Below are 18955 nucleotides of genomic sequence, written 5' to 3' on the forward strand. Positions count from 1 at the left end.
AAGAAGTGAGCCAGGGAATAGAGAATGACAGCAGGAGAGGGAGAAACTGAGTGAGAAGAGGGAAGGAGATGGTGGGTGTGTGGATGATCGGGGAGAGAAAATGTGAGATATGTATTATTATTCCTGTATCGTCTCCATGGAGTAGCTGTTTTACTCCTCCACAAAGCCCTCTCCATTCATAGTGGACGAAATGGGAGCATGGTCTTCTCTCGCTAGCTGTCTCTCTCCTAGCTCACCCTATCAAGGAGTGCATGGCTCCCTGTGCATCCTAATACTCCTCCATACCAAGCTACAGAGGCAGTGCTGACCCCCTGTACCCAGGGAGTGTTTTATGTACCCTCAATACCTTGACTGACTAACCTCACAAGTCTCCTGATTCAGTCAGATTGTGTGTATAGAAACAGAGAAAGATGTTCACATAAACTGAAATCACATCGTTTACGCATACGCTTTGCACTCTGTGATTTTGTTTGTTTGGAGCTTGTAGCGGTACTTAGTTTTTCATACTAGGGATGCACAGGGCATGAATGTTTATGGCCGAGTTGAGATCCTTTTTTTCTTTTTTAGGCAATTTTTTTTGAGCAACAAGCACAAACAACACAGTAACCTTGTCTATTAGCTTTTTACTGAAAGTTCACACAATGCAGGCTGAATGAATGCGCTAATGTGAAACACCAGTTAGAGGGTAAGTCTAACACATGCATGGACATGGGTACTTGGCTTATTCACATTATTTGCATCATAAAATTGTAACACAAAAACAAATGATTGTAGTTTACGTAAGGGCTTGAAATTCATTTTTCAAATTTGGGGGGGTGGCTGTTCCTTAAATGGGATTTATACACTTTTACTGGACACTACTTTTGAACTTAATTGTAGGTCTAACCTTTTGAAAGAAGGACCCTCCATCTCTTTCATTAATTTAACCAGATGACCAAATTTAGAATTAGCCAATTCGTTTTCTGCTATAAAATAGGCAGTTTTAAGAAGCCCCTTCATTTCCTCCTCTGCACAACTTCAGTAGCAGTAGCCATCACATTCTTTGCCCAATCTGCTGCACACTTTGTCTTCAAGGCTGCTGTATGAGAAATGCCATCTACGTGGCAGCTTAAAGTTGACGTTTTGTAACATCAGCAGCAGCACCTTATATTTTACAAATGCAGCAGCTCATTGTCCTGTTAAGTTTGAGCTACGGATATATTCTGAGCTAATCTGAAACTTGTCTTTTGACTAATGCTTCACCTTGCTAACATTACTGTCATAATATTAATATTGTTAACGCTGACTTTGTTAGCGCTGCTGTTTGTGCTAGTCATATTAGGTTCTGGTGTTTGTTTCTGAGCAGGTTCCACTTAAGATTTATGTTTTAGCCAGCAGTCCATGTTTGCATGCGTTTATATGAAAAATATCTGTAAATGTTAGCAAGAGGTGTGGCAGCAGGAGATGGTGCTCGTAGGCTTGTAGATAGAGGGAGAGATAGTTGTCCAAGTGTGTTGTCCAGAGCAGAAGTCGGTCTGTTCGGCCAGTTGTCCTGCATTCCATACTAACGCAAACACTGCCTGAACATTATTAAACATTGCTGTAAATGTCTGCGGGAATTTCCTGCATTGTAAATGTTAGATTTGCTGGAATTGAGGAATTATTGCGCAGTACCCGCTAGGGGTGGGAATCTCTAGGCACCTCATGGTTCAGTTAGATTACAATTCGGAGGGCTGCCATGCAATTCTAAAATGATTATTGATGCATATTGATGCATCTGCTTTTCTATACAGGATTTCTTTTCTCACTGTGTGAGGGCTTGGTAGTTTTAAAACAAAGTACTTGTAATGATGAATAATGAATTTACTTCCAATATCTTTTATTAATAAATCAAAGTGATGTGGCTAGTGAACTGGAAGGCTCCTTCACTTCTCTGGTTTGGAGCACATGAGACGCACGCTACCATTCACCTGCGATAAAATGCACAGTTATGGTGAAATAAGATCCTGTGGCAGTGCATGTCCACGCAGCAGAGTACAGCTAGGGACGTTGTATGTTGGCTCCAAAGTGGGCAACATAGCATGAAAGCACCTGTTCTCAGTGACTGAGAACAGATGCACATCCTTGGCAATAAAAGTTGCAATAGAGTTTTTAGTTTGCTTCGTCCTTTCCGAGTTGGGTGGAAGCTAAGACATTGCTTGCTCAATGGTTCTACTACAACTAGGCGGAAAATGGGTGGAAATTTAGTATGGTTTTTCCCCTCAACTCCATAGAAGCCAAGTGTGTCCATACGCTAGATCACGGGTCAGCAACCTGTGGCTCTTTTTCTGGCCGGTTGCAGCTCCACATCAGAATTAGACTAAAATAATCCTCCTTTGCAGTAAAAAGAACAAGAAGCTGACTTCAATATTGTAAAAAGTAGAACATTGAGAGATATTTTTACAAAAAACATCTACTTTTGTGGAAAAAGTTGGTGATGCAAGAAAAGCAGCTACAGCTGAGCTAAAGCTTAAGGCAGAGCAGAGTAAGCTTAATTTTTGTTTTTATCATATTTTTAGCCTACACTAGGACATTAGTATGTACTGAGGCACATGTACAGCCAAGATGGAAAAATGTGGCTCCCAAGGTGGTTTGATTTTGTTGAAAATACAAAATGACTCTTATTAACATTTGTGTTGCCGACCCCTGCACTAGCTTTTAACATAGTGTGCATGCATCTAAGAATCTAATTTTCCACCCACCACTGCAATTCCCCACTGAAATTCAAGCCCTGTTTGCGTTATGAGAGAATGTCAGCTGATTATGGTCCTGGCCAATTACACTTTTGCACCATACACACTGTGTTCTGAGAAATGGTTTTAATTGCTTAGTAAAGTTTTATAAACCCTTTCAGTGAGGTAGAGTAGCACCTAATGCAGTTTTTGAAGCTATAGCTGACAGCTTGTGCACAAGCAGCAATGCTTTAAAAATGACAAGATTCAATGACAAGATGAAGATCACAGAGTAGACTAGTGGAAGACTGGTGACCCCACCACAGGATAACAGGCGCCTGAACAACAGAGCAAGTTAAGCTCCTGTGGCCAGTTGCACCAGCTGTGCATACGTTCAGACATAGGCTAGTTGTAACGTAAGTTTTAACTAAGTTCAGGTTTATGCATTACTAAATCAGAATACGTTGCACCACACAAACCAGTTTTAACATTGAGCTTAGAAGTTACTAATTATTTACAACTCTACCTATGTGGGTGTAAATGTTCAAAAAAGAAATCCCATAGGAGCACAAAAAAGACCAAAAACATCACTTTTTGGATTAACTAAGCTAAAAATTCAAAATGCTCTATGCTGTGATTTTTCCTTACAGCTCTAATCATCACGCTGGTTTTAACTCCAAGCATGGAGCTAACACCTGCAGCTCTGGCTCAGTGAGACTGCAGCCACTCGAATGTCTAAAATGAGGCTGCTGTTGTATCAGTTAGCCAGAAATTGTCATGTAAACAGCTATTTGGTTGTCTCAGGGAAACATTAAAGAATAAACAGGCAAAGATAATAGATAATTCTTTTTATTCAGTTTAACTTGTACACATCATTCTCTTCTATACTGGATTTGTTTTCACTGAACAAGTCAGAACAAGTTGCTGTTGTGTTTCCGTTAGACAGTTTGGTTCTGAACATGTTTGTCATGTTAAAGGGGAACTCCACCGATTTAGCAAAATTACTTAAAAAACTTATGCCTTAGGAAGAATTCCAACTGTTATATCACCCACTACCATTGCCTTCCAATGAAATGCTAGCATTACAGATTTTGCACTGAATGTTTGTACTGCTGCTTGGTTACCACATGTTGTTAAAGGGGAACTCCACCGATTTAGCAAAATTACTTAATCATGTAAACCAAAGCATTAGAGTGGTTTGGTATGAAATCAACATTTTTCATCTTCATGGCTCTAAAAGCTACATCCCATTAAGTTGTTACACAAAATGGGTATGAATGCATTGCTTCATATCTGAGACATTTGTGATAGTTTTGTTACAAAGTTTTGGCCTAAAACGTATTTTTAGCATGAACGGTTACTCTAGGATTACTTCCTGCACACAAGCTAACATGCTTTTGTTGTTACTAGCCTGTAGCTACTCATTCAACACTCCTGCAGCAGCTTTTGTTTACAGTTTATTTTTACAGTTTTGTCACCTATTTTGCCAGATTACAGAGTGTGCAGATGTTTTTAATGAGGTCTGTTTCCAAAATGTCATAGAGCCATATCAGTTTTAACCAGAACACATAAATGATTTGCAGCACCTTTAAGAAGAGAGACTCAACAGGAAGAGAGAGGGAGAGAGAGAGAGAGAGAGAGAGAGAGAGAGAGAGAGAGAGAGAGAGCACAACAACTTAGGGTGAATGGAAATTGGTGGTGTCAACAACAAACTGCTCGCTTCTCTGCTCACCAGTCTATAAGCTAATGGCTAACAGTTATATATGCACAATGGTTAACGACGACTAATTTATTTCACTCGCAAACTTTTCTTATGTTGATTCCAGTTTCTGTGGTGGAAAATACAACAGAGGGAACAGCAATTTCCTTTAGCAGCTGGCAAATGCTTTGCATTTTTTCGCTGGTCTTGATTAGCTCAGTTTGTAGCGTTGTTCGACTTCGGTATTTTTGTGTAGTTTCCAGACTCTGTACTGTTTTCTCCATTTATTTTTGCATGCTGGTACAGTAGTTCACCACCATTCAAAAAAAATTTGCCAGCAAAGGGCAACTGTGATCTGTCGCAGCTCCTCTAATGAATAACATTATTCATATAAGCTTTGAATTTGGCTGACTGTGCAACACAACCCCGTCAACCCAAACAACACAAAACACGTGCAGGGTGCTGTAAAGAAAAAATAGTACCTGCAGAAAACTATTTTACCGTTTAACAGTGAGACTTAATTAAAGTTTTTAAACTTCAAAGACACATGTAAGTTCACTGGTCAATTTGAATTGCAGATAAAACAATGAAATGTGGAATGTAGACATGTGGTTCCTATTATTTCAATGGTGAACAATTTTGACACTATACATTTCTCTAGAAAGGTGCATTTCACACAAAAACACTCTGAATGATTGTTTCCAAACCACTCTGAATGTTTACATCTAAACCATTGAATGATCAAGTAATTTTGCAATTACTGTGGAGAATCTGTGGATCTCCCCTTTAAAGTGATGTTTGCTGTAGTTTATTGTTACTATTTAAGACATGGCTAAACAGGCTTGTGGTGCAACCAAATTTGGTTAAAGGACAGTTTGAAACTAACTAGTTTTACCTAAGGACTTAGTAAAGACACTCAAACTTAATCATAAATTTGCACAAAACCAGTGCAACCTAGTCTTAAACATATTTAAAACTGGCTAAAATCACACACTGTAGTGGGAATTTAAGGTAGAATATTTAATGTGGCTAGTGACTTTTGACCTCCATGGGGTCAGCAACACTTCTCTGTGTGAGCTGCAAGCTTGAGCCATTTGTTCATTAGCACAGCAGTGTACATTAGATGCATTCACGTGGTATCAGCAGGGATCTGATGTTGGTATCAGTGAGTATGAGAATGAGTAAAAGAGCTTGGCATTGGCTGTATACCCGACACCAGTATTGGTATTGATGCAATCCCTGCTTTGTATGTTGTTTGACAGTAACTGCCTCAGAAAAGATCTGAACTTTATAGCTTCCTCTTAATGCAGCAACTGATGCAGAATGAGTGATAAGAGCTGTGTGCTGTGTGTGCGGCAGTGAGTTTTAAAAAGAAAGGATGCACAGGAAAATGCATCTGCTATGGAAAAAATGAGTAGTGATATTGTTTCAACATATCAGAATCAATATGTGTCTGAAAATATCTATTATTGACAGCACTATTATAGCATAAATTTTACTGTTATTTTACAGTTACAGGTATTCATTCATTATATACTTACTATATGGTACGGCGTTGCTTGTTTTTTGTAAACAACAGTATGTTGTTAATATATTCATGTTTGTGTCGTGTCTCTTCAACCTCTCTTGCTGTTCAATTATGCAATTTATGACGTTCATAATACTCAGTTCAGTATGAGGATAGAAGTGTGAGTTCTAACATTCTGTGTGGTTTGAAAAGGTTGATGCTCTTTGTGTTACATTACATTTATCTAGCTCTTAAGTTTTTTCCTCAAGATCCTTCCTTTTTGTTCTGAGTCAGTGTTGTCAGGATCATCTACATAAGCTATTGTACTGTGTTAGCCATGGTGTGTGTTGAATCAGCACCCTCCACTTTATAATGGATGTTCCTTTGTCTTTGTCAGGCAAGGTGTACTTATTCAATCAGTGTTTGCATTTGAATAGATTTACTTGACAAGTGACACCTTAAAAAATGTCTCAGATTACAGTCTCCTGTGAGTGTGTTGTACTGTGTTTCACATCTAGTCACAGTGAGTAAATTTCTCTTTTCAGAGGCAGATCAGCCAGGATCCTGCATTTGTACAATTCTTGTACACTCCTTTGTTCTAAAGGAGCAAGACGTAGCCTAATTAATTACAGACACAAAGAGAACTGTTGTTTTCATAAAAGGTAATTACTGTGTGGTTTGGCTGAAGGGAATTAATTAAATACACACTGGGAGAGCAGCTGTATGCTGGAGTTGTCCTCTATTACTAGTTCACTGAGTTTGATATGTTTATCAATAGAGAAGTAATATCCCCCAGTGTTCACACCAGTAACACAGGTTCTCACAGTTCACATCATGGATTGACTATAGGGTATGAATATAAAATTTTGAATCAGCTGAAAATCAATAACAACAAGCTTTCAAGAGGAGGCAGTTTTTGAAAAATTTGTTTTTGTTGACTTGGCCAGATGCAGGGCCGTTGCTAGGGGGCCTGATCAAGTCGGGGCTCTGCCCATGCTTTGTGTGTGTGTGTGTGTGTGTGTGTGTGTGTGTGTGATATATATATATATATATATATATATATATATATATATATATATATATATATATATATATATATACATCAAACACACATACACACACAGACACACATGTGCATGATTGTGCTGAAGAATTGTTTACAAATTGGTTATGTGAAATAACTATAACCAAAACTTTTAAAATTAACCATGTTAGCTGAAGATAGTGAAACATCTTGTGAATAGCAGACAAAAAGGTAAAAATGCTATATACTGGCAGGGCGGGGATGTGTCACGTTGTCATAGTTGAATGAGCCACTGTAGTATTCCATAACCAGCAGCTCCATTGGACTGAAAATTTACTACCTGCCAAACACTTGCACTCTCAGATACCAAGAGCTTTTGAGGGGGAACAGAAGAATTGTTCCACTGAAAGCAGCTGCAACAACAAGTTTAAATTGCTTCAGCATAATGTTAGTGAGCAATGATGAAATACTGAGGCAAAGAAATTTCTTTGTAAGTTTATTCCTTGCACAAACCAATTTTTTTCTGCTCATTATTAGCTGAGAAGCCTCGAAACAGAGGTAATGTCGTTTTAGCTTCGAGCTTGGATCAGTTGTTCAAGCTCTACTCTGTCATTCTAGTTATAGTGGAAATAGCATAATCTGCAATGAGTATTTCCAGCAAAAACAATACGGAAAAATGGGAAAAGGGCGTATTATATCGATCAGTCTGGAGCTATTCTGTTAAACAAGTCTTCCTGTACTACAGTAGGCCACTGAATGGAAGGGTGTATTTATTTAGCTGTTGAGGTGAAATACCAACAGCCATTCTCTAGAATCACTTACTGTGCCTTTAAGTATCTAGCCCCATCCTCGCTTTGTATTAGCTATTGGCCGATCATGCTGAAAAGGGCCACCTAGCGAGCCTGCCTATGAGAGTCAATGCCTCTTATTGAGTCAGTGACTATTTGAGTGACTGATGTGCATTGTTGAGAGGCATTTGCTCAAGCACTGCCCAAGACAAGCAGCTGGTGAAATACAGACTATTAAATATCACTCTTCAACTTGCCAAGTGTTACCAATATAAGGCTAAAAATTAATGGAAGTCACAGAAATGTATGAAAAACATCTTGAGTCTTATGATGATGTTGACCTAGCAAGGGGTGAAATAACACACCCCTGTCTGACTACAGTAGATTTATTCCTCCATCATGCTGTATAAGTAGCTTTATTCATCTATTTTTAATTCCAGGTAAAGAGAATGTCCTGAAGAACTGCTTCATAACTCATAAGTGCACCAGAGTGTAAACTTCAATCATATTGTAATGTGTCAATTGCTATTTTATGTAAAATCACCATTATAATGTTAGTTTGCTCTCAAGCTATAATTCTGGTGCTGTTAGCATATATGCTAGCAGCTAGAGAATGTTATTTTTGCTCTTATTGTACACTCTCAATTTTTTTTGCCTGATTGAATACATGACAGATATTTGTAGAGTTTAGCAAGTTCATACTGCTCACTCTGAAGCTGTAATGCTAGCACTATTAATATGTATGCTAGCAGCTAGAGAATGAGTGGTTTTGTTCATATTCTTACATTCTCATAAGAGAAAATATGTATTGTGCATGACTGCATGAATAACTAACTGTGTGTGTGTGTGTGTCTGTGTGTGTGTGTGTGTGTGTGTGTGTGTGTGTGTGTGTGTGTGTGTGTGTGTGTGTGTAGAAAACTTGATAGATATATAACTAAGCTAATAATGTCTGTTAGTATAATTTAGACCTAACTGGATAACTTATTAGATCTGTCTTTATGGATACATGACATAGCATTAAACACACCATGTCAGAATTATTGAATGAATTATTAAATTAATCCATAGAAAAGACAGATTTGTCTGCCACTGCTTCTTTGCCAGCACTGGATCAGAGAATTTCTAGCGATGAATTTCTAAATGACTTTGATGTCACTGCTATCATAATAAGGAGTCCTGTATCTTTGTACCTTTTTAAATGAAGTAACTTCACTTTCTTGAACAATTTCTGTAATTTGCAAGTGTGTTATGATTAACACAACCCCATTTCCAAAAAAAGATGGGATGTAAGTAAAAATACAAGTAAAAAATGTAAATGTAAATAAAAATACAATGCAATGATGTGCAATAAACCCTATACTTAATTGAAAATATTAAAAAGACAACATCTCAAATGTTGAAACTGAGAAATAAGGTTTTGAATTTGATGCCAAAAACATGTTCCAAAAAAGTTGAAATGGATGCAACAAAAGACAACAAAAGCTGTGTAATACTAAAAAAGACACCTGGTTGTTGATTGACAACAGGTCAGTAACATGATTGAGTTTAAAAAAACATCCCCGAGAGGCTGAGCCTTTCAGAAGTAAAGATGAGGAGAGGTTCACCACTCTGTGAAAGACTGCGTGAAACAATTCAAGAATAATGTTTCTCAACATAAAATAGCAAGACAATGTAAAACCACTTTCTGCATGTATTACAACAGCAATGCTCTATGTTAAGAGTCCAGGTGCTAAACTGACCATACTGCAGGCCAGACCTATCACCACTGAAAACATTTGACGTGTTATGAAATGAAAGATATGCTAAATGAGCTCCGGAACTGTTGAGCAGCTGAAATCCTGTATCAAACAAGAACAGGAGAACGTTTCACTTTCAAAACTACAGCAGTCGGTCTCCTCAGTTCCCAAATTGTTGGCATCAAATTCAAAATGGGCTTATATTTTTCCAAAAACAATAAGATTTCAGTTTCAACATTTGATATGTTATCGAATCTTTGTAGTATTTTCCTCCAAAAATATGGTTTACATGATTTGCATATTATTGCATTCTAATTTTTATTTGCATTCTGAAGTAGTGTCCCAACTTTTTTGGAAATGGGGTTATATTATATACAGTGTTGTTATTAGGTGTGCAATGGTTATTCAACTTAGTCGACTCAAATCGACGACCAAAATAGTTGGCAACTAATTTAGTTAATCAGTTAGTTGATGGTGTCATTATGCGTCTTTCTCGCATTACCGTACTGCAGAGCTAACTGCGCAATGGCAGCCTCAAGGGCAAAAAAACCCCAAAAAGTTGTGGGAGCTAAACAGCGTCTAAAGAGGAAACTTGTCTGCTCACTGGGTGAAAAGATTCATCTCGTGCACTAATTAGTGTAGTGTGTGAAATACAGAAGTGTGTGGTTTGGGACGTGGTGATAGTTGTGCTAGCAAGCTTTAACAAGCATTAATGGAGTTGGAACAGAGAATCAAGTAACTATTATTCACAGCGACCCTGTTCATTTTCCAGATAACGTTTCCACTTTTAAACACTGCTTCATCATCTTCACGTCAAGGCCACTGTTGTGTTCAGTTTAGGCGAATTCAGGAGAAGAACTGCAGTTTTCTGTTCTCCGCGAATGTTTAGCTCTACTCGCTAACAATGTCAGTAGGTAGTTTTCCGTGAACACACAGGATAGCTGGACAAAGGGTTACTGTTGAAATGAAGCATTTGCACAAAATCATTCGTTTAACTGTTAATAAAAAGTTTTCCACAAACATCCGTCGTTTTCCCATCCGCTTCATCAGAGCACTTCTCTGCAGCGGGGACTCTGCAGGGGAATCATCGCCTCTTAGAGGAGAGTGAGACTCTCACAGAGAGATACTGGGTCAACTCCATTTCAGTAAAGACCTGTGAATTTTGTTGCAGCAAAATGTAGACAGACAGCAGAATGAACAGAGCTGCACAATTTGTTTTTTACTTGATTGAAGGAAAATTTATTTAGTTTTGTTATATTTTATTGCTGCTACTTTGCACATCCTTGATTATAAATTTTGACGGCGAAAATTGGAGTTTTTTTTTAATCTTTCGTATTAGGAAGGTTCATTAAACCTGTGCATTCTTGAATGGTATTCATTTTATTGTTAGTTAGCAAATGCATAAAACAACCAAGCTAAATATAAAAGCTACATAAAAGTTATTTGGTAATGTAATGATTCATAATCCGAATACTCGGTTATTTGTTTCATTAATTGATAGATTATTTGACTATGAAATCAGTCATTTGTTGCAGCCCTAGTTGTTATGTTGAACTTAACCTTGCTAATGTTAGCTAGCTAAAGTCTCGTTGGCAATTAAATACAACTTTAAGAAAGGGTCATTTTAAAAATAGCGATCATTAGATTAGAATATGTCCTCTCCTGCATTCTGTGCTATCTCTGTATTATAAACAAATTGCTTATGTTGGAGCAAAAAAAATCTCCATTTTTCAGTTCTTTAAATTATTTGAAAATGTCTGTTACCCTTTACGTTGTACTTACATTTCAGGATGAATGGACCAAAATAAATGGCCCAAAATGAGTTGTCTGGTTCCATTGACTTACATTAAAAGTAAAGTATGTTTTTTCTTTCTCATGTAAAGTTGTCATTTTGGTGATACAAGGTTTAACAGCGATATGCAGGACAAATGTGTGCAGCTGATCGTGGTACAAGAATATGGCTTCATTGATCTTGTTCTTCAAAGTACAATTAAATGCATAGATGTAACTGGATGACCTATTTACACAGTAATGGAAGACAGATATTTAAAACAATGTAACCATCTGCATGTTCTCAGCACATTTTTTTTCAAAACATGCTAATGTCAGGTTGATCAAAAGTTAATTTACAGTAATTTTGTTTAGATCTGAAGAATTCATTTGTGACTCCAAAGAAAAATGTGCATACAGTACTCAATAGAAGTCAGAGACCAGAGTTTTGTGTTTTTTAATTTGAAGTCAAAAACGGCCATTCAGTTATTAATTTTTAAGAATCAGGAAAATTACTAGAGACTGGACCTTAATATTTGACTATTTTGATATTCATTCGTTGGGTAGGAATTTTGTTTTTAATTTTGGAATTTGGATATTGTTTTTTTGGCTAAATGTAGGCTATTAATAAAGACAACTGCAAAATACTGAAACATTCACTTGACTGGAATTTACAGTCCATAACACCATGCACTGTTCAAAGAGAGTCTCTGCAGCAATAACCCTCTGCTCTGTTCTGGAAAACCCACCTCTCTACCTATATTTGTGCTCAAGTGCTTTTATGAATGAACCAAAAAAAGGGCAAAAAAAATTATTCTCTTTAAAAAACTGAACTACTTACAATGCGGTGTGGCGACTCCACAATAAACTTCAGCACATTCTTGTACCATATTTAGATTTTTTTTAAGGTCTGTAAGCATACTGTCATCTTTAGCAGATCACCATAAAAATAAAAAAATGTTATGGAGGATGCATATACATTAGAACATTAGAGTCAAGAACTCCCAGGATTATATATTATAGTGTATTCTAGATTTTTAGAAAACTGTTTAGCTGCACAGCACACGGTATGTGATGTAGACCACTTTTTTAGTGCCCAAATGGGCACCTGAGACAGGATCTGCACAATTACCTTAGTTTTTATAACTCTTATGAACATGTCAGGACATCTTGTCTCTGCTCTCAAATGCTCACATAAATATTCCCAAAACACTACATACATTTAGCAAATTCTACCATACTGAGAGCAGAATGAACCTCTGGTTACAAAACATTGAGCATACTCATACTCATACTCATACTCATAAAATGAAATCAAAATACCAAGCACATTTAAATTACATTAATTTCTACCGGAAATCAAGTTTTGACACTGAAAAGAGTAATTGAGAGTGTAGTTGTCACAGTGAGTTTGTTGCTGACTTTGGACTAAAGAAAATGCAGACATGCAGACTAGAGACAAAGAATATGAACATACTTATAAACTGTACAAACATGATCTACATCACATACGATGCTATCTAGACAGCGTTAAAAAATTTCTGCAGTCTTCTATAATATGTTTTCTGGCAGCAAGCTTGAACAACTTCAACGTGGTCACACAGTCCCAACACAAACCAGAGATGTGTGTAAAACATGCATACATGCATTATTCACTCCAAGCACTTTAATAGAAATCTATACTTATGCTGTTTAGGGCCACCCACTGCTCTCAAAACAGCCGCAATTCTTTGTGGCATGGATTCCACATTCCTCTGAGATTCTGGTCCATATTGATATGATAGCATCACGCAGTTCTTGCTGATTTTTCAGGTTCACTTTTTATGCTGTAAATCTCCTGTTCTACCACATCTCAAAAGTGTTCTATTGCATTAAGAACCAGTGACTAGACGGGCTGCTAAAGAACATTAAAGCTTATTAACATGTTCTTGAAATCAGTGTGAGATGATTTTTGCTTTGTGACATTTCAAAGATGAGTGAATTGTGGCCATGAAGTAATGCACAAAGTCAGCAACAATGTGGCATTTAGGAAATGATTGATTGGTATTAATAGGCCCAGAGTGTGCCTGGAAAACACTACCCACATCATTGCGCCACCTACATCTTCCCAGGCTGTTGAGACAAGGCAGGTTGGGTCCGTGGAGTCATGCTGTTGTAATGCTATGCAAATTCTGAACCTACCATCTGTGTCTCTCAGCAGAAATGGAGATTTATCTGACCAGGCTACATTTTTCCAGTCTTTTGTAGAGCTGCAGCCTCAGCTTTATGTTCTTGACTAACAGAACTGTAACTGTTACACTATTGCATTATTTGCATTAGAACACTGAAATTAGACATGTGCAATGTAGAGTAAGCTGTTATGGACTATGGAGTCAAGGTTTGTAATGGAGTTTACTTGGGCATCGTAAGCAGACAATGCAATGAACTTGTAAGTCTGAATTGGCTGACAGACCTGGAAACCGACATAGTCTTCTGCTGTTGTAGCCCAACCATCAAGGTTCAATATGTTGTTCATTTTGAGATGCTATTCTGCTCACTACAATTGTACAAAGTGTTTATGTCAGTAACCGTAACCGTTCTGTTAACTTAAACCAGTCTGTCTATTCTCCTTTGACATCAACAAGGCGTTTCCGTTCACAGAACTGCCGTTCCGCTCAGTAGATGTGTTTTTCTGAGTAAACTCTAGACACTGTTGTGAAAATTAAACAAGATCAGTGTTAATTAAAAAAAAACTGAAAACATCCTGTCTGGCGCCAACAATCTTGACTTTGTAAATCACTGAGAAACCCTTTTACCCATTGTGATGGTAGATGTGGATATTCCCTGAAGCTACGAGCCAGTCTCTGCATGATATTTATTAATTGCTCTGCAAGTGTATGTTACTAGACAATCAGCTCTCTTTGCACTTTTTTGTCTTATATTTATCAGGTGTTTATATATGGCAAATATTTATATATGGCAGATATATTTTCCTCATTCTCTCAACATTTCAGGAATGCAGATAAAAGCTCTATGATGTTTGTCCCAATGTCAAAGGACTGTGTATGTCACTCCTGTCATTTCTGACGCTCCCGTCCTGCCTGGAGTTCCCGTTTCTGACGGTGAACTACCCATGAACTCCAAGTCCCATAATGCCCCGGACTCTTGCATCACACATTCCACTGATCACATGACTCTCACCAGATCTCAGTCAGCAGAATTTTAGATTATCTTCACCTGTTTCCTCTAGTGTATATACTTCCTTGTTTCCAGTGTTCTTTGCTGAGTGTTTGTGGTTCCTTTCCTTCTTTGCAAAGTGTTCCTTTTTGCTATTTTGTGTTTTCCTGTGTATGACCCCTTTTGCCTGTTTCTCTGATTGTAATTTTTGCCTTGTGTCCTGTATTTATCTGCTGTGTTTCGACTCTGGACTGTCTGTTCTCTCTGGTATGTTTTGTGTTTTGTATATTTGTTTATCGTTAAGATGCTGGACCGTTTTTGTCTACTCTTTTGGATTTGCCCCTTTTAATAAAGCCTCAGTAATCTATCCACGCTTGTTTCCTCCCTACCCGGTCGTGACACTGTAACTAATTTCCATATGCATTTTCTACCTTTATCTTTTAAAAATATTTCATGAGAGATTATCTTGACATTTGTGATTAGTGGTGGAATGTTGACTGTGTTCAGGGTTTTGCAAAAAATGTGTAAGAAGTATATAGTGAGGAAGTGAAATGTGCTCAGATAATTGCAATAGCAGTGTGTAAGTAACTGAAAAGAACTTATTTATTTGCTTGTTTATTAACACATTTGTTAATGTTTCAAATTAGCTTACTTTGTCTGCTGTTCTAAATTTTGTTTTTGCCCTCTAGAAAGTGTGGTGTATATTTTGTATCACTTACAGTTTACATTTTTTTCCATGTAAAAAACAAAAAATACAAACAATAAAGCTATTGATTAATATTTAAGTAAATTTATTTGGTATCTTTTCATTGTCTTGCATTGTCTTACATGCATGTCCAAATTCCCTTAGTCTAAAGAGTGAGAACCACATTCTCAGTTTTTTTGCAGGGTGAAAAATCTGATTAGTTGTATAAATTCATCTGATACCTGTGTTTGGTATTTTGATGGTTAATTTTTAAATGACTATTTTGGACTTTCAAAGTGGGAAATTTTTCTGAATGTGTGTGAGCATTTGGGAACCGAGACTTTGAGAAATATGTGCCAGCAATCTATAGAAACTAAAAAAAATCATAATATACAAATAAGAGCAAGTGGTACATCTCAAGCGGCTGGGCTATATTACAAAAACAATAACCTGAAAGAGGCTAAGGAGAGGGTAATAATCTCACTCATTTTTGCATTGCTCAGGGCCTCTTTTCTTCCTTCTACAAAGTGTTTGACATTCAATCCTCCTCATCTATAAGTGACTCATTTTAGTGCACAGCTTTTTTCATTCTCTGACATACATACATGCTTGCTCTTTTTCCTCACACACTTGCATGAATATACAAGCCTTCTCATGTACTAATGCAAAACTTTATGCCCCTTGCAAACTCTATGAAAACAGAGGTATTATATGTTTTTTGCTCCATACATGACACAATAAAGTCAATAAAGTCAAATTCTGCAGAGGACTGTATGATATCAGCTCATTTGTGCTGACTGCTATGTTCAATGTTAAAAAGTGCAGGAAAATGGCCACATTCTCTTTGGGTCATCCATTCGCTTCACCCATTTGGAGTTCGTATGAACTGTGCTTTGTCCCTTGTCGTTTTCCAGTTGGTGGATTTTTTTTGTGGGTAGCTGTTGGATTTCCATTGGTTTAATAGCTGTGCATATCTCTTCTTGCAGGGATGTACATAGACTTTCAGAGCATGTTGTACTGGTGCTAGCAAATTTGCAAGTGTTGTAGCATGAATTAAAATATAGCTTCTAACTATTTCAGTGCTAAAAGTATTTCTTCTGGAACATATTACAATTAATGAACATTTAATGGAATTTCAGCTGGCAAATGGTAAAATACCAAGTTGTAGCTGCCTTTACAAATGACATTACAACCTCAAACTGAGCTACGTTGGGCCATTGTGTATGTTTCATGGCACATTGTTTACAGACAAATGGATTCAATCTATAGTGTTTGAGTGTTAAGTGTGTTATAGCATTGAACTACCTAATGGACTACAACTACTATAAACAGAAGAACTGAACTGACATAGCAGCTTGCAAAACTGCTGAGGAGATGGCTTGGGTAGTAGTGTATGTATAATGTATTTATATTGCATCAGGTAGCAAGTTTACATAACTTAGAGCAATTACTGTAATCTAAAACCTAACTAAATATTTGAATATATTTACATTGCTTAATAAGTTAACAATTTTTTTATTCACACAGGATAAATTTGCTTAGCGTGAATGTGAAAGAACTTTATACAGTGGTGCTTGAAAGTTTGTGAACCCTTTAGAATTTTCTATATTTCTGCATAAATATGACCTAAAACATCATCAGATTTTCACACAAGTCCTAAAAGTAAATAAAGAGAACCCAGTTAAACAAATGACAAAAATATTATACTTGGTTATTTGTTTACTGTATATATTTATACAGAAATATAGAAAATTCTAAAGGGTTCACAAACTTTCAAGCACCACTGTATGTAGTGTGCATATAGCCATTCAAATGTTTAGTATTACAGTTGCAAAAATGTGTATACCTGCCTTTAAAAATAAAAAGTATAAGACAGTATATAGACACAGTCTCCATATCTTACTCACACAAGGACATTCTCCATATTTCTGTCACTCATGCTCACTCATAGAAAAACTCCAAATCTCCAAAATAGTAACCTTACTGAAGAAGACAAAAAAGTTTAAGCTTTAAAGTTAAAGTTGATGGAAAGAGGTTTTATTCTAAGAGATTCTTTAACTTTTCTGTAATTTCCACACAAGATGAAGGACAGCTGATGTATTCAAATGAAAAATAAAAAGCAAAAAAAAAAAGGATTTGTTTTTTTTGGACAATACACGATTTCTCTCTGACTCACTCTTACATGCTCCCTCCATGTTTTACACACACACACACACACACACACACACACACACACACACACACACACACACACACACACACACACATACACACACACACACACACATACACATACACACACACACATTTATCTACATTGTCCATGTCTGTCTCTCTCTTTCTCTCTGTCTCTGTTGAAAGGACTCTGGGGGTGTGGAAGCACGATTGCTCATCCTCCACTTGTTTATCCTGTAATCCTCATGGGATTTCTGTTGCATTGATAAATTTTCTGTTTCCACCAGCTTTGTGTCTCACTGCTCAATAGCAGAGCAGACAGCCTGGGACCCCACCTGCGCCAAACCATCACAACATTGGATCAATCCACACACACACACACACACACACACACACACACACACACACACACACACACACACACAGCCGTCATGTGTAGGGCCGCAGGGACACACATCCCTCTGCCCCTGCTACTGTTGAGGCAGTGCATATTAACTGTCCCATTTGATTCCATTCAAATTCATTGGGGATCTCTAAAGGTTTTTGGGACAAATGTCTAATTCATTTTATTTATTATTATGCTGCAATGAAGAAAAAATACTTAGTTTCTTATAGACGTTGTTTGAGGAGAAGTGGTGAATGACTTCTAGTAGGGCTTATATTATGCATGGTAAACAAAAGCAGAGCCTGCTGCTGACAGACTAGGTGTCCTTAGATGCTGTTCTTGAGTGAACACATTCACTTCACTCAAGCAGACCTCTGCTTATTTCATGTCACTATGTTTTGTCACCTGGTTTTCACATGATGCATTGCTCATGTCTCATTCTGTTAAACCCTTTGAAATATATGTGTTTACATGTTACATTGTTTTCAGTATTTGTCTATACAGAATAAGAGCAAAACAATGGATAGTAGAAGCTTTGTTAATTTCCTTACTTCAGGGTGCTGATATTCATTCTCTGTGAAGACCTTGGTGATATCTGCTATTATTTTATTTTGCTGTTTTTACTCCCTCAGAACTCTAAGAAGCAGTCAGCATTACAGCAAACAATTTTAAAGCAAATTGTACTCTTTCTGTTTAAATCCACCCACTCTAACAGTTTGCATGAGTGTGTATGGATGTGCTGTTTTTTACTGTATTTTTTGCTGGGGTGACTAGGAAAATCAAATTCATGAATAATTGACCTCTCTGTGTGGGCAAAATAGGAGAATAATCATTCTGAACAAATTTTTACTGGATCTCATGAGGAAAAGAGTGAATTTTTCGATCGGCTTGGTTATAGTTAGAGTTGAATTAGGTGTTCTCCTTTGGGGGTCACTGATAATTTTTATTGACAATTCCAATTCTGACTGCTTTACAGCCAAACTTACACAAAGTGGCAAATGAATGCACTGACACAAAACACATACAGGTGTTGTAAGGCATTGTTTGAACATCAGAATTTGTGAACAATCAGCACTGGTCAGCAGCTCACTCCAGCACTCCACCTACCTCCTGGCTCTAGTGTTAAGCTTTAGTTCTTAAGCTGTGCAATAGCATGATGGTATTTGTCATTTTCTTTATTTTAAATTTTGTTGAGAATATCCTAAAAATACCAATTCATGAACCAAGTATCTTAAATCGAATCAGGTCATGGACTGAGTATATTGTTACATGCCCAGATCTAACAAATGTTTCCACGTGTTCATGTTTTCCCTATGTCTTTTATGGTGAATGGCTGGTTG

The sequence above is a fragment of the Pygocentrus nattereri genome, chromosome 5, assembly GCF_015220715.1.
Source record: "Pygocentrus nattereri isolate fPygNat1 chromosome 5, fPygNat1.pri, whole genome shotgun sequence".
Taxonomy (NCBI): Eukaryota; Metazoa; Chordata; class Actinopteri; order Characiformes; family Serrasalmidae; genus Pygocentrus; species Pygocentrus nattereri.